This window comes from Thunnus thynnus, chromosome 17, assembly GCF_963924715.1.
Source record: "Thunnus thynnus chromosome 17, fThuThy2.1, whole genome shotgun sequence".
Lineage (NCBI taxonomy): Eukaryota > Metazoa > Chordata > Actinopteri > Scombriformes > Scombridae > Thunnus > Thunnus thynnus.
Genome location: NC_089533.1, coordinates 29,272,965 through 29,291,032, shown reverse-complemented (window position 1 = coordinate 29,291,032; position 18,068 = coordinate 29,272,965). Strand labels below are relative to the sequence as shown.

General features: G+C 39.0%; 1 pseudogene; it reads left to right on the top strand.

Annotated features, from left to right (window-relative positions):
* Positions 1–15,976: 15,976 nt before the first annotated feature.
* On the top strand, positions 15,977–17,204 carry LOC137200798 (uncharacterized; annotated as a pseudogene).
* Positions 17,205–18,068: the final 864 nt, after the last annotated feature.

Below are 18,068 nucleotides of genomic sequence, written 5' to 3'. Positions count from 1 at the left end.
ACACACATACACACACACACACACACACACACACACACACACACTCACACGAGGGGCCATACAAGCCATAAATCATTCTGGCCCTCTCACATACATACATTCTCCTTTCACATACATATATTTCACTCTCACATTATTTTTTTCATTCGTACACCCACACCATTTTATTCTCATATTTATATATTTCAACTCATACATTCATACATTTTACACTTATTTTTATAAATTTTTATGTACTCCTTCATACATATTACTCTCGTATTCATATATTTTAACACACACATTCATACATTTTGCTCTCATGCACATACAGTCAACGTATACATTTCATTTTATAAACAATATATTTATGTAAGAAGAAAATGTATGTATGTAAGAGAAGAATGTATGCATGTGTGTGAGAGAGTATAGTGCAAAAGGAAGGAGTATAGTGGAAATGGAAGGTAGTTCATGTATCGCACTGTGAATGGCTGAGAAGCTCAAGCAGGGTCATGTTCAGGTCACGATCAGCATGAAAGGGAGGGATGAGACACGACTACTACAGCAACCCATTGGGGTATTAAGAATTATTTTATGATCCCCTGAAACTCTCCCATCCTTGTCCTCATCACTTGAGCAGCAGAGGACAGGCTCCTCTGCACCTCATGTTACTCACAACATGGAGGATAGTAGCAGTCTTTGCAATATCAGACTCAGCAACACTTTGGCAACTGGAGCTCCTGGTCAAGGAAAAGCTGAGAACAACATACATGGCAACTTAACTGGAAGCTGTCAATCTAACATTACTTAATTCTAAATGTAACGTATATTTGCTAATATAGCAACACACTTTGGCAACACAGTCAATGCTGTAGAATTAGTTAATGTTTTTTAAAAACAATGTCCGTAGTAAAAACAATAAAGGCAATTAAAAATTATTGAAATGACAGAAAATATGGGAGGCTATTTTGTACTTGTGAGCCGTTTTTATAAAAGGGGTGTAAACGGAGCTCTATCTCACTCTAAGGTTACTTTGGACAAAATACCCTGTGTCAATACATGTATTGTTAATAAACATAAGTTGATGAACTTAAACTTGCATGAGGGGACCAATCAAAGTCTATGTTGTGTATGGGTCAATATCTAGATCATTGTAAAGCAGGTGAGGACAGACATGGCTGACAGTCTTCTGTATTGTAAGTTAAGAAAACAATGTTTTTGACAGTTAAGACCCATGCTTGGTTAGATAATGCATGAACATGCATGAAGGCTTGAAGGAACTGTTCAGGTCTTACATGGGATAGCAACACGACAGGAGGGTTAATGACTAATTGTGCAATGTTCACATCTCAAGACCTGTGATTTTGATTACTAATTACATCATTAACAGTTCATTCAAAAGCTATGGCAGTTGAAAGTGTACTTTCGGTCACTGAGGATTTCACTGGCCAAATGATGGCACCTCGCAATTTTGCTCAACTGTACCTTTTAGTTTGTATAAAACAAATACAAACAACAACTTCTTGATTGAGACAGACATTTATTATATAGCTAAATGCCTGAGGAATACGTGATACACATAGAACAACACACAAAAGAATAACAAGGCCTTTAAGTGGTATTAGAACTTAAAATTCTTGGAAACAGTGACTCAAAGTGGTTAGAGAGGCTATGCATAGCAACAGGGAACTAGGGGTGAACTAACATACTTTCCTTTAATTATTACCTTTAAATTTCTAGGTTATTCAGCATCAACCTCTGATCACAAAGTAATTGTATGCCTACTATTTTAATGGAGATTAGCTGTAGTCATCTTGGCACATCCTCAGTGTTGAGTTGGGTCGGCAGTTGGCTTACCAGGCAGCCAGGAGTTCAGTGTGGGTTTCAGTAGTAACACAGCCCGGACCAGGTCGTGGCTGTGAGCTTGTGGGGTCTTCACTGTCCCTCGGACATTGGGCAGGATGATCAGTCCCGGGTCGGACCGTCGTGCAATCGCTGGCTGCCAAGCAACAGTGAGCAGGGAGTCATGGAGCAGGTAAGGCTGTGACAAGCCTCACCTGCAGACGTGCAAAGGTCCAGTTGTGCTATCACTGGCTTCTTATAAAGCAAAGTGCCAGTGGGGATTCAGGCTTGAGTCTTTTGTGATCTTCTGGTTAAATGCAGAATAAACTTTCCTGATAACGCTGACTACACGTGAAAACGTAAGGTTTAATTAAAGACGATAACTGAACTTGTTTCAAAAAAGGTTTAAACTACATGCTTAGAAAGAAAAAAAAGAGACCTCTTAAAGAGGCTGTTTCTTACTCATGAAGAGGAGGCCAGCTCGGGGAGGCGATGCCTTTCAGAGACTTCTATTTGCTAGAGAAAAAGCGGGCGGAGCTTGGGTGTGTGTTAAAGGTTTTTGTGCCGAATTACTGATGAATATTTAATTTATTTGTTCTCGAGAGACTTTAAGTGTGGCTGGTGTCTACAGCCTGAGTCTTCTGAAATAAAGGAATTTTTGGGGAAGTCTAATTCTGAGTTTTTACATGCAAAAATCACACTTCAAGTCACTGTGGCCTAGCATTTCATTGCATTTGAAACCTTTCTCATGGCCTGTATCAAATGTAGTGTACCTGCTCACATATTTATATGCATATATGATGTGTATATTGGCCCTTGTCAGTACTGGTATATATTGTATACAAAGTTAACTGATAAGGCAGGCAATTTTCTAGATTTTAATTATTGCCAATAAATGTTGTGCAGAGCCAAACCAAAAATTAACTAATTTCTACTTACAAGTACTGTACCTGTATCCAAAGCCTGATATATCTTATTTCTCTGTGCTGTAGACCTTTGTTGTTGTCCAAAAACTATGACAAACTCCTCAGTAAGCCACACCGCTGCACTGAGTGACATATTCCCTCATCCCTGGAGAGAGCAATCACTTTAGTTTGTTTAGAAATGGCTCCAAAGAGTATTACTCTCAGGACAGAGGTTACTTGAATAGCAGATGCCACTGAGCATGCTTGGGAATGCAGTTTACAGAACTTTGCTAGCTTATTGTGCTACATCTCACAAACTCTTGACTTTGTACTGTACTAAATACTTACTAATACATTTTGCATGTGACAATTATCAATTGAAGTTCAAAATTGTCAATGAGCATGAGCAACACATACCTAATGCCACACTCTTAAAACTAGTGTGTGAACTCTAACTTATCTTGTTTGTTTCAGAAGGACCACAGGATGTTTGGTGCCAGTGAGAAATATTTTCAAGATCTTGCAACAAAAATAAACCATCAAAATAAATGCAAGTTTAACATTTAAGTTGCAAGCAGTGTAGTTGCAAGTTGATGGGGCCCTCGCACCTTTGTGTACGACAGGGCATGCAGTCGAAGTGCGCTTATTTTGGAGCAACATAATGCAGCAGTACATTAAGCAGCGGGCAACATACATTTTTTTCTGAATATTGACCATTGCATGAAGGAGACTATGATTTTCTGTGTCCACTATATGGTGCTAGAAAATATGTGCTAAGTGTACTTTATGTTGCTGAATATCAAATGTAGACAACACACTTTACATTTTATGTAAATCAAAGGAAATTTAATTTACATAAAAACATAAGGCTTGTTTCCTGTTGCCAATAGGCACTGCTACACAAGTGAGTCATTAATGCAGCAATACATTAAGTCAAGGTCACCTGACATGCATAAGCATTGTCATGAAAAGCAGACATTGCATGAAGGAGATAAATACTACTTCCTGTTTCCACTATGTGGTGCAAGAGAACACCCACTGATTATATTTCATGCTGCTGTATAACATGTGTGGACCACACACATGATAAATTCCTTGTAAATCGGATGATGTTTGTCATATAAGGCTGACTTTCTGTTGTCAGTAGATAGCACTATTACTATGACTCAGTATTGACATGTTTATGTGTTGAGGCCTGGGCTCTAACCAAGCACGTGAAATTTGGGGCAGATTGGACAAAGTCTACTGGAGTTACAACAGCTTCCTGTTTTGTGGTAAATAATACATAATGAATAATGAATAACACAAACCACGCCACATTAAGGGAGTTTCATGAAAACTCAAGATTTTGATAACTTTTCATCACAAAGGTCTTTAGATAACATGGACCAAATTTGTGTTCCTAAAATGAAAACTGACACACAAAATCCAAAATGCCTGACTTTGTGTCAGGCGAAAAAAACCTAAAACGTTCTGGGTAAATGATGAGAGCAATGACCCCATTGAATTTCATGAACATCAAAGCAACTTTGTTCCAAAATGGCTGCGGACTTCCTGTTGCCAGTAGGTGGCGCTAGGACTATGACTAAATATTGACTTGTAAATGTCTTCATGCCTGGACTCCAATCAAGCATGTGAAATTTGGGGCAGATTAGACAAAGTCCAGTGGGGTTACAACAACTTCTTGTTTCATGATGAAACATGCAAATTTACCAGCACACCACATCGAGAGTGATCTGTGAAAAGCCAAGATTTTGACAACTTTTCATCACAAAGGTCTTGAGATGATGCTGACCAAATTTAAAGTCAGGATTTGCCACTTCTGACGCGTTTGCCAAGTTTTATGAGTTTTCAAACACGCCTAGGCACTCAAAAACAGCTTCCTGTTTCATGGCGAATAATACGTCACCATGACAACAGCATTTGATGAAATTCAAAAGTTTCACTATTTAGCATCATCAAGGTGTTACAACTTAGCTGACCAAATTTTAGGTGAATCTGGTTAACCTGCTAGGAGTTAGGGATGTGCAGAAGGCCCAGTATTTGTATTTGTATCTGTATTTGTTGAGGCAGCAAAATTATTTGTATTTGTATTTGTATTCGTATTCGAAGGTGGAAAGAGGCTTAAGAATCATGTTTTTGTTTTTATTAGGCTTTTAATTTTAGAAAATTAAAGTGTTATGATAAGTGTTCATGAAGCTTGTCCATTAAGCATGTCAGAAGGCTCAACTTTATCTCTGGGGAACACCCCCAATTCCGGGAGTGATGTCCAAATTAGGATGTGTGCATCATGTAGCAGGTGGATATGACTCCCCTCATTGAGACCTGCTGACAGACATACCAGCGGAGCACGGGACAGAGACTGAGATAGTAATGTAACTGACCTGCGCGCTGGTATTTGACTTGTTTTTTTGTTGTTTTTTTCCCGAAAACAAATAATTTTAAAAATATTTGTATGAAACAAATATTTGTAAAAACCCCACTATTTGTGCTTTGCCAAATAACGTATTTGTATTCGGGCACACCCCTACTAGGAGTAGTTAGTAGAAGACTGGGGCCTATAACTTTCTGTTGCCAGTAGGCGGTGCTATTACTATGATTAAGTATTGGCCTGCACATGTGTTCAGACTAGGACACTTATCAAACGTGACATTTGGGAAAGATCTGGTGATGTGTTACAACGGTATGTTTTTTCATGTCTAAACATCAACAATGGCTGCATTGCAACAGCAACAGCATTCAATGAAAACTCACAAGCGTCACAATATAGCATCATCAAGGTCTTAAGGTTTTTCTGAAAAAAAATGAGGTGGATCTGTTCAATCTGCTATGCAGAGGTCATAAAAGTATAGCACCTGTAACTTTCTGTTGCCAGTAGGTGGCATTAAACATTGCTATGCAGATGATACCCAAATATATTTATCAATGAAGCCAGATGAAATCAATCAGTTAACTAAACTCCAAGCATGCCTTAAGGACATAAAGACCTTGATGACCTTCAATTTTCTCCTACCAAACTCAGACAAAACTGAAGTTATTGTGCTTGGCCCTAAACACCTTAGAAACACATTATCTAATGATTTAGCTAATCTAGATGGCATTACCCATGGCCCCCAGCACCACTGTAAAGAATCTGGGAGTTATTTTCGATCAGGATATGTCCTTCAACTCCCACATAAAACAAATTTCAAGGACTGCCTTTTTTCATTTATGTAATATTGCAAAAATCAGGCACATCCTGTCTCAACACCTACAAAGGCCTTAATGGTCAGGCACCATTATATCTTAAAGAGCTCATAGTACCCTATTACCCCACTAGAACACTGCCCTCCCAGAATGCAGGCTTACTGGTGGTTCCTACAGTCACCAGATTTGCTCTCTTTGTTTAAGAGTAGGCTTAAAACTTTCCTTTTTGATAAAGCTTATAGTTAGGGCCAGCCAGACTCGCCTTGGACCAGCCCTTAGTTATGCTGCTATAGGCCTAGACTGCCAGGGGACTTCCACTGATGCACTGAGCTCCTCTCTCCTCTTCTCCATCTGTATGTATTCATTTACCATTAATGCATGTTACTAAATTGACTTCTTATGTTACTAACTTGACTTCTTCGCCGGAGTTCTTTGTGCTTTCTCATCCGCAGGAAACCCCATGAACTGCTGACGTGTTGATGTCCTTCTTCTGTTCTTCCCCAGCTGTTCCTACTGTTGTTGCTGTTTGTTGCTGCTAGTTATGTATCTGTTGTTGTTGTTGCTGCTGTTGTTGTTCTCTGTGTCCCCACCTTCTTCTCTCTCTCTCAATCCTACCGGTCAAAGCAGATGGTCGCCCACCTACAGCTGAGTTCTGCTTGAGGTTTCTTCCCGTTTTCCTTACCACTGTCGCCAAGTGCTTGCTCATGTGGGAATTGTTGGGTCTCTCTCTCTGTAAATTAAAGAGTATGGTCTTGACCTGCTCCATGTGAAAAGTGCCCTGGGATGACTTTTGTTGTGATTTGGCGCTATATAAATAAAATTGAATTGAATTGACTTGACTTGACTTGACTTGACTTGACTTGACTTGACTTGACTTGAATTGAATTGAATTGAATTGAATTGAATTGAATTGAACTGAACTGAACTGAACTGAACTGAACTGAATGAGGGACATACGATCCATGTAACTATGTCTGTCAGGCTTTCAGATGATATGAGAGTACCTGTAGAGAATGTGGACTTAAGTAAACCAAGAAGAGAATTTCTAAGACTGGAAGCTTTGCCCCAGTCTCCAATGTTTGAGGGAGAAAAAGGCAAAATTAACTTGGCTCTTGATGGTACTGCTATGTATTGATTGTAATCTCATATCATTATATGCATGCACTGTCAAATATATAATAATTTTATTTTCTCTAGCCATAAGAGAGGACAGGTATTTTTTGCAGGCAGGGCCATCACACTAAGCCTTGTACAAAGCAGTCCTCCCACAGGCTTTCTGTCCCTGAGCCAGGCAAAGCCAGTTTTAGAAGATGTTGCAGATAGTGACCTGCACGAAAAAATTAAAAGGGTAGTTTTTTTCCCCCAGTTTTAGAATATGTTTTGGTATGTCTGTTTCTAAACTAGTGACTAGTGTAGAGGGAAGATGTTTCATATTTTGTTGTTTCAAATTTTGTTGTTTATTGTATCTATTGGAAGGTCACAGAGTGTAAATCATTTGAAGATATGCTAGCAACAACAGAACTGCTTGAGGAATACTTGATCAAGGCTGGCTGCCTGAGGCTACTGCAGAAGTTGGAAGACAAGAATCTGCTTGTAGATTACATCCTGATGTTCCAAATAATACACAGAGTGTGTGGTCCATTTGCATTTTTATCCTGTTTTTTACCTCTAATAAGGAACTGAAACTCATGAGACTGCCTTGTGTTCAGGGTTTTCCAAAGTGTATAGTGTGCTAGACCATGCCTACCCACCACATGAATTCATGAATTGGCAAGGTGTGCTTGGGTGTGCCTGTTGGCAGGTTACCAGAAACCCTGCAAAATATGAATGTGACATATAAACTTACTTATATATAGTTACTGTTGTAACTAACCTGAATACATGTGAATATTTTAATATGCTTTAAATTCTTTTTTTTTTTTTTTAGATTCCTTCATCTGCTACATGTTAAGCTGTAAAAACAAACTTTTTTGTTAAAACTTCAGTCACCAATCAAAGCACTTTAAAAAAAATAATGTGTGATTTTCATTCAGGTTTCAGGATGGACTGAGAACACTTAGTGTCTTTTATGCTGGTCTCCTACAACCCTCACAGCTGACCTGGATGACAGCCTCTTTACCATCTGCCTATCTCCAGATGGCAGCAATAGAAGGTGTGCTGAAGAAGTTGTTGTTCCTTTCTGGAGAGACTACCTAACAGATGCAGAAGGCAAATGTATAAGTGTTTCTTGTTTGAACTGAAATATTTTTTCACTTGAAATTAATAATGCATCTTGTCATTGTATATCAGTTAAGAGTAGTGATGCATGCAGTGTTTTTTGTTTTTTAAAAAATCTAATTTCTCATGTATTGCTTTTTCTCTAGATCAAGAGGGAGCACAGAAGCTGGGGACAATTCTCTCCTTTGCCACTGGAGCCAGCACTGTTCCACCAACCGGCTTCCCTCTACAACCTTTAATTGAATTTCTTCACCAAGAGCATGACACAAGAACCACCTCTAAACTGCCCATTGCAAACATGTGCATCAACTGTTTGAAGTTACCACACCTCTTACAGAGACTTTCAAGAAAACATGGACATTGTATTTGGCATAGCTTAATTCGTTGGCAGGCCAAGGTCAAGTTACAATTCTAATAAATAAATGTGAGTCAGCACTCAAATAATCCCAAAACAGTTCTTGACACAACTTTTTGGTGTGGACATCATTCCACAGTTTTTTGCTGGAAAAATACACATTTGTTACATCTTTGTTTTAAAACAATAACAATAACTTATTAAATAAAGTTCAGATTTTCAGAAAGTTTAATGAAGGCAAAAAAAAACCCTTTAATGCAGAAATCTATTGTGGAGTATGCTTAAAATGGGTTTGGAACTTGGCTCTGTATTTAAGTTGCCAGGATTAGCTTGTTTTCATTGATAAGCAAGTTCATTGGTAAATTGTTTTCATTTCCACAGTGTTGTTGACCACACTCCACCTGCTTTTGATCATCTGTGTTTATGTAACTGATTTCATACTTTTAATTTTCTTATGACTTTGTATTTCAGTGACTTTACATTTATTATTTGTTTTGGCATACACCACTCAACAAACACACTTTGAGTTGCTCCAAGTATTTTTGTTCTCAACTGAGTTGTGAGAGTTCACCAAATTTTACTGTTGGGCGAACCATTACTGTACAAGCATGTTAAAGGTGACACACTGAATGACCTGATGTAAACCCTAATGACATTAACTATTGGTAAGATGCACTGGGTAAGGCATTGCTTTCTAAAACCAATCTACATACTGACATTATGTTGATAGATCTTAATGTGGCCTTTTACTTCATATTTTTGACAAAGCAGAGCCTTTATCAATCTGATAAACCTCAATAGGTTATGCTTAAATGTTTAATACAATTTTATCCATATATATGTCATAACTGTTACTCTTAGATAACAAACATTTAGTATAAAAAACAAGCAACTCATTAATTAGATTTAATTTAATCTGCAAACTTATTCTTTAACCATGTGATGCAACATTGTAAATATCCACAGGAATGTTGTTTTGTAGTGATCAGATGGTATTCCATCAATGCAGCTAAAGAAAGCTGCGCTTACTTGAAAAAGCCCGGCTTGAATTAACATCAGCTTTCACTTAAGGTTCAAGCCGTTCCACTAACACAACTTAGCCATGTCTTCTCAAAATTAACTCTAAGCAGGCTGGAATAAGCTTGAATTGTGCATGTGCACGGAGTACATATGCTGCCCAGAACAGTTGATTGTTGAAAAGACGATACTGTATTGTAGAGTGGTGTTCTTCTCAGCAGCTGAACAAACTCTGCTGATGAAACTTACAAAGTGTATAGGAATCATTACCAAAAAGGGCACTACTGCTGCAATTAACAAGGCAAGGGAGGTGGCTTGGCAAAAAAAGTGCTGACAGATTAAATGCGCAAAATATAAGGTTAGAGCTTAAAGGTTAGAGAAGTGAGAGAGAAAGTTGTTGGTTCAATCCCCCAGCCCAACAGGATAAATCTGGGTGGAGAAAGTGAAAGCAGCACTGACTGTCTGACTGTGGTTATATTATCAGTAGGCTAGATAATAACAGAGGTATGTTTAAAATTATAGTGTAGGCTAACTTATGAGAACCAATTTACCAACATACCATTACCAACTCCAACTACATCAGCTACTCTTTTACACATTTTCTCTTTCACAGGATGTTCGTTCAATGTACAAGCATCATCGAAAGTTGAAAATTAAGAAGTTGCAGTTGGAGATAAAGAAACTGAAGGATATAAGTACAATGGAAACCGTTTATAGTGATCATGTCTGTCCGGGTCAAATTGATCACTATAAGTGGATGATTGTCATAACAAAATTTGCTTTTCTTTATTTCTCATGCAGATTACCATCTAATTGACATTGGTATATTTATTAGCCTACATGAATATAAACTGACAGGAAAACAAGAAACAGACAGCCTCGCTACTGACTTTACTGACCACTTTACTGACTGTTTCAAAATATAGTACAGCTGTTTCAAACGCAGCGTGCGCACATTTTTGAAGCGCACATTTTTGAAGCAGCAGGGTTTCTGACTTTTGCCAATGACAAGTTACTTCTTTTCCCTGGCGGCAGAACAGGTGAAAAGAACGGTGATCCTTTCCTTAGATTTCTTTCCTCCCTTTTATTGTCATAAGCTTTGAGGTAGCCAGCCGGAAGCAGACAGGTTACCACCAGTTATCGCAAGGTAATAGTGGCGCTGCAGCCATTTATCATGGGAGTAAAGTAAAAAAAAAAAGTAAAATTACAGTACTTTTATTATTTCCATATGTTGTCGTAGTAAGAGACCAAAAATGAACACTGTAAGTGGACTACTTGATTACTATTGGCAAACTATTTAAACAGCATAAATTTTGTATAGGAATGATTCTGTCCCAAGCTTTTTCATCCATATAAGCAGTTGGTCACTGTAACTGTGATCACTATAAGCAGTTTCCACTGTATAAATTTAAACACAGTAGAGGGTCATGGTTTGGACTTTACTAAGGTTCAAATCCTGAAGGGGTGAGAACTCTTCTATGTTTGTCCTGGTTTATAATTATTGTGTTATTCTGCCATGGCTCAAATTGCTAGGAGCTAGAATGAGATTGAAAACCAAAATTCAATTTTCCAAAGGCTTGACTTGAAATTTGACACACAAGTCTAGCTCATTGTCCTGTATCTGAAAAGCCGGTGGACAAAATTTCACCAAAATTGGTGTGCATGCTCTGGGAGTGAGTATTAACCAAAATCTGAAGCGCCATATTGATCGGTGCAAATGGGCATGGCCTGTCACATATTTGCTCATAACTCATGATATCTTTGAGCAATCCTGATTAAACTCACACATCTTTTGCTATCGGATGAAGGGGGATGAATGGTGGTAAGAAGTGGTGGTGCAAGTATTGAAATGTTGCAGGCGTTGTGATGATGAAACAAGTGTGTCCTTCTATGAACAGAATTAAAGTAGCTGAAATGATGATGTTATTGTTTGCTCACCTTTGTGAAGCCTGAAACCTGCTTGTTGCTGCTCACAGCTTTATTTTGGCCAATTGAGCTGCTTCCTTCAGTTGAGCGCAAAAAGATTTGAACCCGCCATCTGCCACTTGCAGCTATATTTTAATTTTCTTTTTGTCTTCACAGCTTGAACAAAATGAGTGAGTGAGTGAGTGAATAAATAAATAACTTCACAACAATGTTGGCACACTTTTATTTCTGAAATTATAAGTTCTAAGCTTTTAAATAAAAAGGTTCACTCCAAAACAAAAATGACCATGGATAAAATGGGTATTAACTGAAAGAGGTATTTTTGTAAAGATCCCACACAGTTCTATCACCTTATGTTTCCGAACACAGACATGACAAACGTAATGTGGGTGCAAAAAGACACTTGACGGAACTGTCTTTTGGGAGTCTGTCAGTATAACACTGTGTCCTCACTGAAGGCGACGTGAGCAAGTGTCAGTGACAAAATCAGTTTGATTGCTTTGTTTTCTATTGGAGTGTCCTAACTGCCTGCGAGCAACGCAGTGTTGCGCAGCGTGATGTGACACACCGTTTTGAGCTGAACTTTTGTTGGATGCCCTGTTTCTATTTACTACCTATCACACGTGTTAAAAGTGCATCATGGACGAGGAACAGCTGGTTCATTAGGTTGAAATGAGGGGTTACCTTTATGATACCTCTTCATTTCACTACAAAAACCTAAATAAGGTAGTAGCTGGCTGCAGGGAGATCGCCAAGGAGCTGGAAGTTTCTGTTTAAGTTACTGTTGACTATATTGTATATCATTTCCAGTAAAGAAACATCAAAATATCACAATATAAAACGTGTGTTTTCTGTTGAAAAAAGTACAAACATAGGATAGCAGGTACTCACCCATCTTTTACTTGAGTGCTTATGTCTCCAGTCTGATCTGGAGTGCACAGCTGATATAGGTGCGTGGTTTGTTTACATGACATAACAGAAATGCATATTTAACGGATTCAGTGTGACTAGAAAGTCCAATGTTACGTGATGCAACGTGATAGTCAGATGCTCACTTGCTGTTAGGACACGGTGTAAGTTACCATGGTTATTGAGCAAGAAATCATATAAGCCACAGTATTGGGACAGAACTCTCACTTAAATTAGCAAGGCTTATCAAGATGAGCCAGGCTTTTCCTTTATCCAGCTTGATGAAATATCCTTCTGGGATATGAGGACACCTCCTCATATGGGTGTGGAGGAGGTCACTTTTAGCTAATACTTGTACATGAGCAAAGGCAAGTTCAATTGTTAAATATTGTATGTTTGTAGTACTTAGTGGTTGATTTGTAATGATTTTCCTCTAGCTCGACAATCAGGCCCTGGTATACACATGTAAGAAATATATATAAAAATCCAATTTGCCATGACATTTTCTACATAATTTTATTTCCCTCTTGAGGACACACCCTTTTATTTGGAGCATCCATACACTTTACTCTTATGTCAGGCCAAAATTTCAATGTCGCATAACCATGTTGCCACTGAGCTGATTACCATTGAATCTGCAAGCTTTGTGATGTGCTACACTCTTGTAGTCCTAGCATTGGAAAGGTTCTAAGAGTAATAAAATCTGCGGGTGGTTAAGACTCTTCTGAATTGTCAGATATGGTAAACAATTGAGTCTTAAGTTTGTTTTATTTCTTAATCAAAATGTTAAATTGTTACTGTTTTACATCAAATACAAATTGTGTACTAATTGTTACATTGTTTTAACATACACTACTTAAAGTGTTTTTTCAGTGGGTCAATGTATGTGCAATGTGAAATTATTTTATTCTGCTTTAGTCCTGTCTCTTCTGCTCTCTGGTGTGCTGCTTTCGTGTTGCTTTGTATGCTCCTCCTGATTTCTATACTCACAGATTCCACTGATGCTCTATTAATGTTGATGTTAATTTTAGTCCTATGCAACAAAGGACATCATATGTTAAAATAAGTTATAGTTCAGTCAAGAGGAAGAGTTGAAGAGGAGTTTGCCCATCTTGTGTTGAAAGACCATGGTTATTCCACTGGTTCTGAAATTCAGTGGCAGCCCTTTGAATTTGTGGCAAATAAATATAATGACAACAAAATAAATGAAGCTCATTAAGTGAATTTAACACACCATGCTCGTCCATAAAGTTGAAAAGATTAACAAAATGAAATGACACTTCTTGATTTAGCTCTGCCCATACTCTCAATTCTTTGATTATGCACTGACCTACTAATAATAACACTGTGTCTGTTTAATCCTCTCCTGTAAAGTCTGAAATGGGCAATACCAGTGTTTTCCAGTCCATAATTGCATCTCACTGTGGTCAGTATTCCAAAATTCTGAAAACCAGCCATGAATAATGACAAAACACTAGAGAGTCTGTTGTTGTCTTGACAAGCAAGGTAGTTGATGGTTCAACTGAAACCATCAACACAGCTGTGGAACACCATCTTCCATCTCACAAGTTTGTGGTTTCTGAAACAATCCAATCTAAAAAGTAAAGTAGGGAGAAGTACATTTCTCTACACAGGGGGGAGGAATGGAATAAAGTCCCAAACTAAATTAAATCTGCCCCTTCTCTGAATAGCTTTAAAAACAACTAGAAAAATGGATGCTGAGTAAGTTAGCATAGTGAAACATCTTTTTTAGGACTGGAGTCTGTACTTGTGTAGTTTTTATTATTTTCATGATTGTATATTTTTGATGCTTTTATTAGATTGTAATTGTGTAAAAATGGGATATAAGTAACATATACATGTCACTCCCTTCTCCTGCGTGCTAGACTTCAGGACTGCAATGGAAATAAGTCATGTGACTTTATTGCAATATCCTGATGAATTTTAGTACTTTTGTGTATTGTATTTTAATTTATTGAATAAAATCAATCAATCAATTCAGTGATTGCAACAGAGTGCAGTGAGTGCACAGAGGCAATGCATAGAGAGCATAGAATGCATAGAAGCAGATTTTTTTTAAAAGATTGAGAGGGACTATGTGGATCAAACAGAGTTTGGTAATTCGTTCCACTGCCGGACCACCAACTACAGAACAGAAGAGTTCAACAGTTAAAGAGAGAGATCAAATTCAAGAATTTGAATGTGATCATGAAGTTCTCCAATCTATACCTTCTCTTTGAATTTGTTAAATACATTCTAAGACATCATTAAAAATAATGTCCAATGTCATTTTCATTACTACTTAATAACAAAAATGAAAAACTACACTTGAAAATAAAATGGAATGACTTTCAATAGCATCATTGTTTAGTTCTTCTATTTAACATCAGGTTAGGATAAGCTGAGCAAGTCTTGCATATGTATTTCCTGGTTTGAGAGTGGCTTCCTGTTTAAGGAGGATCTTCCTGTGTCAGTGAAATGAATATCAAAAAAGATAAGACAAAATACATAATACAAAATACGAGTAGACTGATTTTAAGATATATGTATGTGAGAATATGGTATATGTTTATACATGTGAGAATGAATACACACACACACACACATATCTATCTATCTATCTATATATATATATATATGTGTGTGTGTGTGTGTGTGTGTGTGTGTGTGTGTGTGTGTGTAAGAGTTAGAATGTATGTATGTGAAAGTGAAAATACATGCATGTGTTTAAAAGTAAGCACACACACCTAGATCAGGTACAGCATCAGAAACTATTTTCACTCGCTGCCTCACACACAAACACACTGACACAAACTCAAATAAATACAGTAAGTTATACTCACACAGACCTGCTATACTTCAACTACACACATTACCAACACACATTATCACCGAACAGCTCTATTTCCATACTGTACACACACACACATCCATACAATCTGGCACACACACATCGCTCATCAGTTTGACTGACAGTTTACAACAAGCAATTAGTTGTGCATGAGTGGGAGAAAAATGAATATGGTGAAGAAAAGGAAATTTGTCAAACAATCCACAGTGTACAGCAGAACATGACAGGTAGGAAGACAGAAATTACTCTGAAAACCTCAAGTGTGTGTGTGTGTGTGTGTGTGTCCTGACAATTTTTGTGTGCTTGCATGTGTACAGTGTATGATTAAGTGTGTGTGAAGGCATTAACACCAGGGTTGGTTTTCTCAGAAAACATTGAAGGTGATAAAATTGCTGCTTTCTGAAGAGTTGTCACACTGGGAAGTAAGATGGTGGTGTATCCTGATGCTGCCAGAATGTGCTTTTGTAGAAAAATATGGCTGTGTGTGTTTTGATGTGTGCCATGTATGGATAGTGCATGCTGCCCTTAAGAGTCTACACCCGAGCTAGACTTAATAAGGCTTTAATGTTCGTTGTTAAGAGATGGTAACTAGAAATTCACATCAGAAGAGAGACATCAGCAGCACAGAAGTGCTACTGAATCATCCATGAGTTCAATTTATTCTTGAGATGGATGGTAGGTGAAGGTGAATTAAATGTTAGTTTATGATGGTTCTTTGCATTTCCATTAGAGCAGTTACCACATAGAAACTGTGTCTGCCCCCCAACTACTTAAATCAATTAATCTAAAGTAAAAAGAAGAGGAGTCATTCATAAAAATCTAATGAAAATTACCACCACCACTGCAATAGTGTAACAGAATAAGAGAATTATATGTGGACTCTTAAACATTACATCCCTGTCATCTAAAGCCATATTAATAAACAATCTAATCTCAGATTATCATATTGATTTATTTTGTTTTACTGAAACCTGGCTGTGTCATGAAGAATATGTTAGCCTAAATGAATTCACTCCCCCCAGTCATATTAATACACACATTCATCAAGACACCAGCTGAGGAGGTGGAGTTGTGGCCATTTTCAGCTCAAGCCTAATAATCAACACTAGACCTAAACTTAATTATAACTCATTTGTTCCTTGTTCTTAGTCTTTCATACCCAACCTGGAAAACTATATGCCCAATTCTATTTGTTATAGTGTATTGTCCTCCGGGCCCTTACTCTGAATTTTTATCTGAATTCTCAGAATTTTTATCAAACTTAGTCCTTAGTGATTATGGCAGTGTTGGGCCTCCACATACAGTCAGACAAAGGGGCCTACATGGAAACCCTGAGGCCTGGCCACGAGGCCGCCTTTGTTCCCTTGAAACAAAGGATCAGCACCAAAAGGCTGACCACTGACTCCATCCCCCAGTGTGCACCACTTCGCACCTAGGTGCTAAGTAGGAAACGGCCCAGCACAGTCTCTGATTGGCAGAGACGCACCAACGTTACGGGGAGTCATGGCAACGGAGCCGTGACGTCATTCCCCTTTAAAACACGGAGCGGGACAGAATCTCGTCCTCTTTTCAGGTACTCTTGCTTAGGAGAAGGTCCGCCTTTTCGATCAGCTGGATCGCCAACGAAAGGGACTCGTACACGTGTGCTATTTCCCCTTTTTCTTTTGGAGTATCTCCCCTCGCTGGACGAGACGAGACCTCGACCCGTGTTCACCCGAACACCGTAACGTACCGGATCCGCGAGAGACTGCTGTTGCAACCCAGCGCTCTCACCCAATACCTGCAGAAGGGAGAAAGGATTTTCTCCACGGAGACGCGGATAACTTCTACGCCCCGCCGTCTACCGACTAAGTCGACTACCCTGCGTTCTTCGCTGCCCCACCGAGGAACCAGCGCCGTCATTCCCGGGAAACCAGGACGGTTCTGCCAGCATCACGCACCGGAGGACCCGCTGCTGGATTTCACTGACGGACTTTTCCCACACACATCGGTTCGCTCCGGAGAGCGACACAAGTAAGAGGTTGTCTGGGCAGAGATAGTAGTAGAGTTGTGTGTTTGTGAACTTAGTGTTTGAACTGTTTTGTGTGTTTAACGGACCGCCGAGTCCTGTTTGCTGCTGTACTCCGAGGAGTGTATGTTCTAAGTTGCTGCCTGTTTAGTTTGTGTTCACCACGCTAAACTGTTTGTGTTATCCCGTTCGGGATTCCTGTGTGCGCCACCGCAAGTGGAAAGTAAGTTGCTTTGTCGGTCCACAACTAGACAACGTGCGTACCGACTACCGTCCGTACCCCGCTCTCTGTAGACAAAGCAACCGCTACTCTCCCCTCACGGTCGCGGGACCGAGAGTCGATCTCCTTTCCTCTCTTTCCTTCCCTTACTAACACCCACACACACACACGCATATACACTTGCACATCCGTCTAACTACGCACGTTTTCCACACATCTGATAGTCAGATAACAGAGGGCCATAGCGCCGTCTTGCCCCTTTGTTACCGGCTATCAGACACGTGAGTGCAGAAACGCCACCGACCACCGGTCGGCGCTATCTGCTATTGTTAACTGGAACTCTGCGGCGTCTTCCGCCGGTTGTCCTAACGTGACGCGACTTCCCCCGGAAGCCGCGCCATCTTGAGTCACTTGCATCGTCACGTGATCCACGTCGGCCATCTTGTGACTCATACACACACCCACACACATACACGCTTACACATACTCTTACCTCCTCCCTCTCACACACACACACACACACACACACACACACACACACACACACACACGCATCGGTTTACCTTTACCCAGCTGCTGTTTTATGTGTTCTTTTTGCTAGTATTAGTGGTAGTATAGTATTTTGTTGATTGAAGCAATTGTTGACTTTGTTA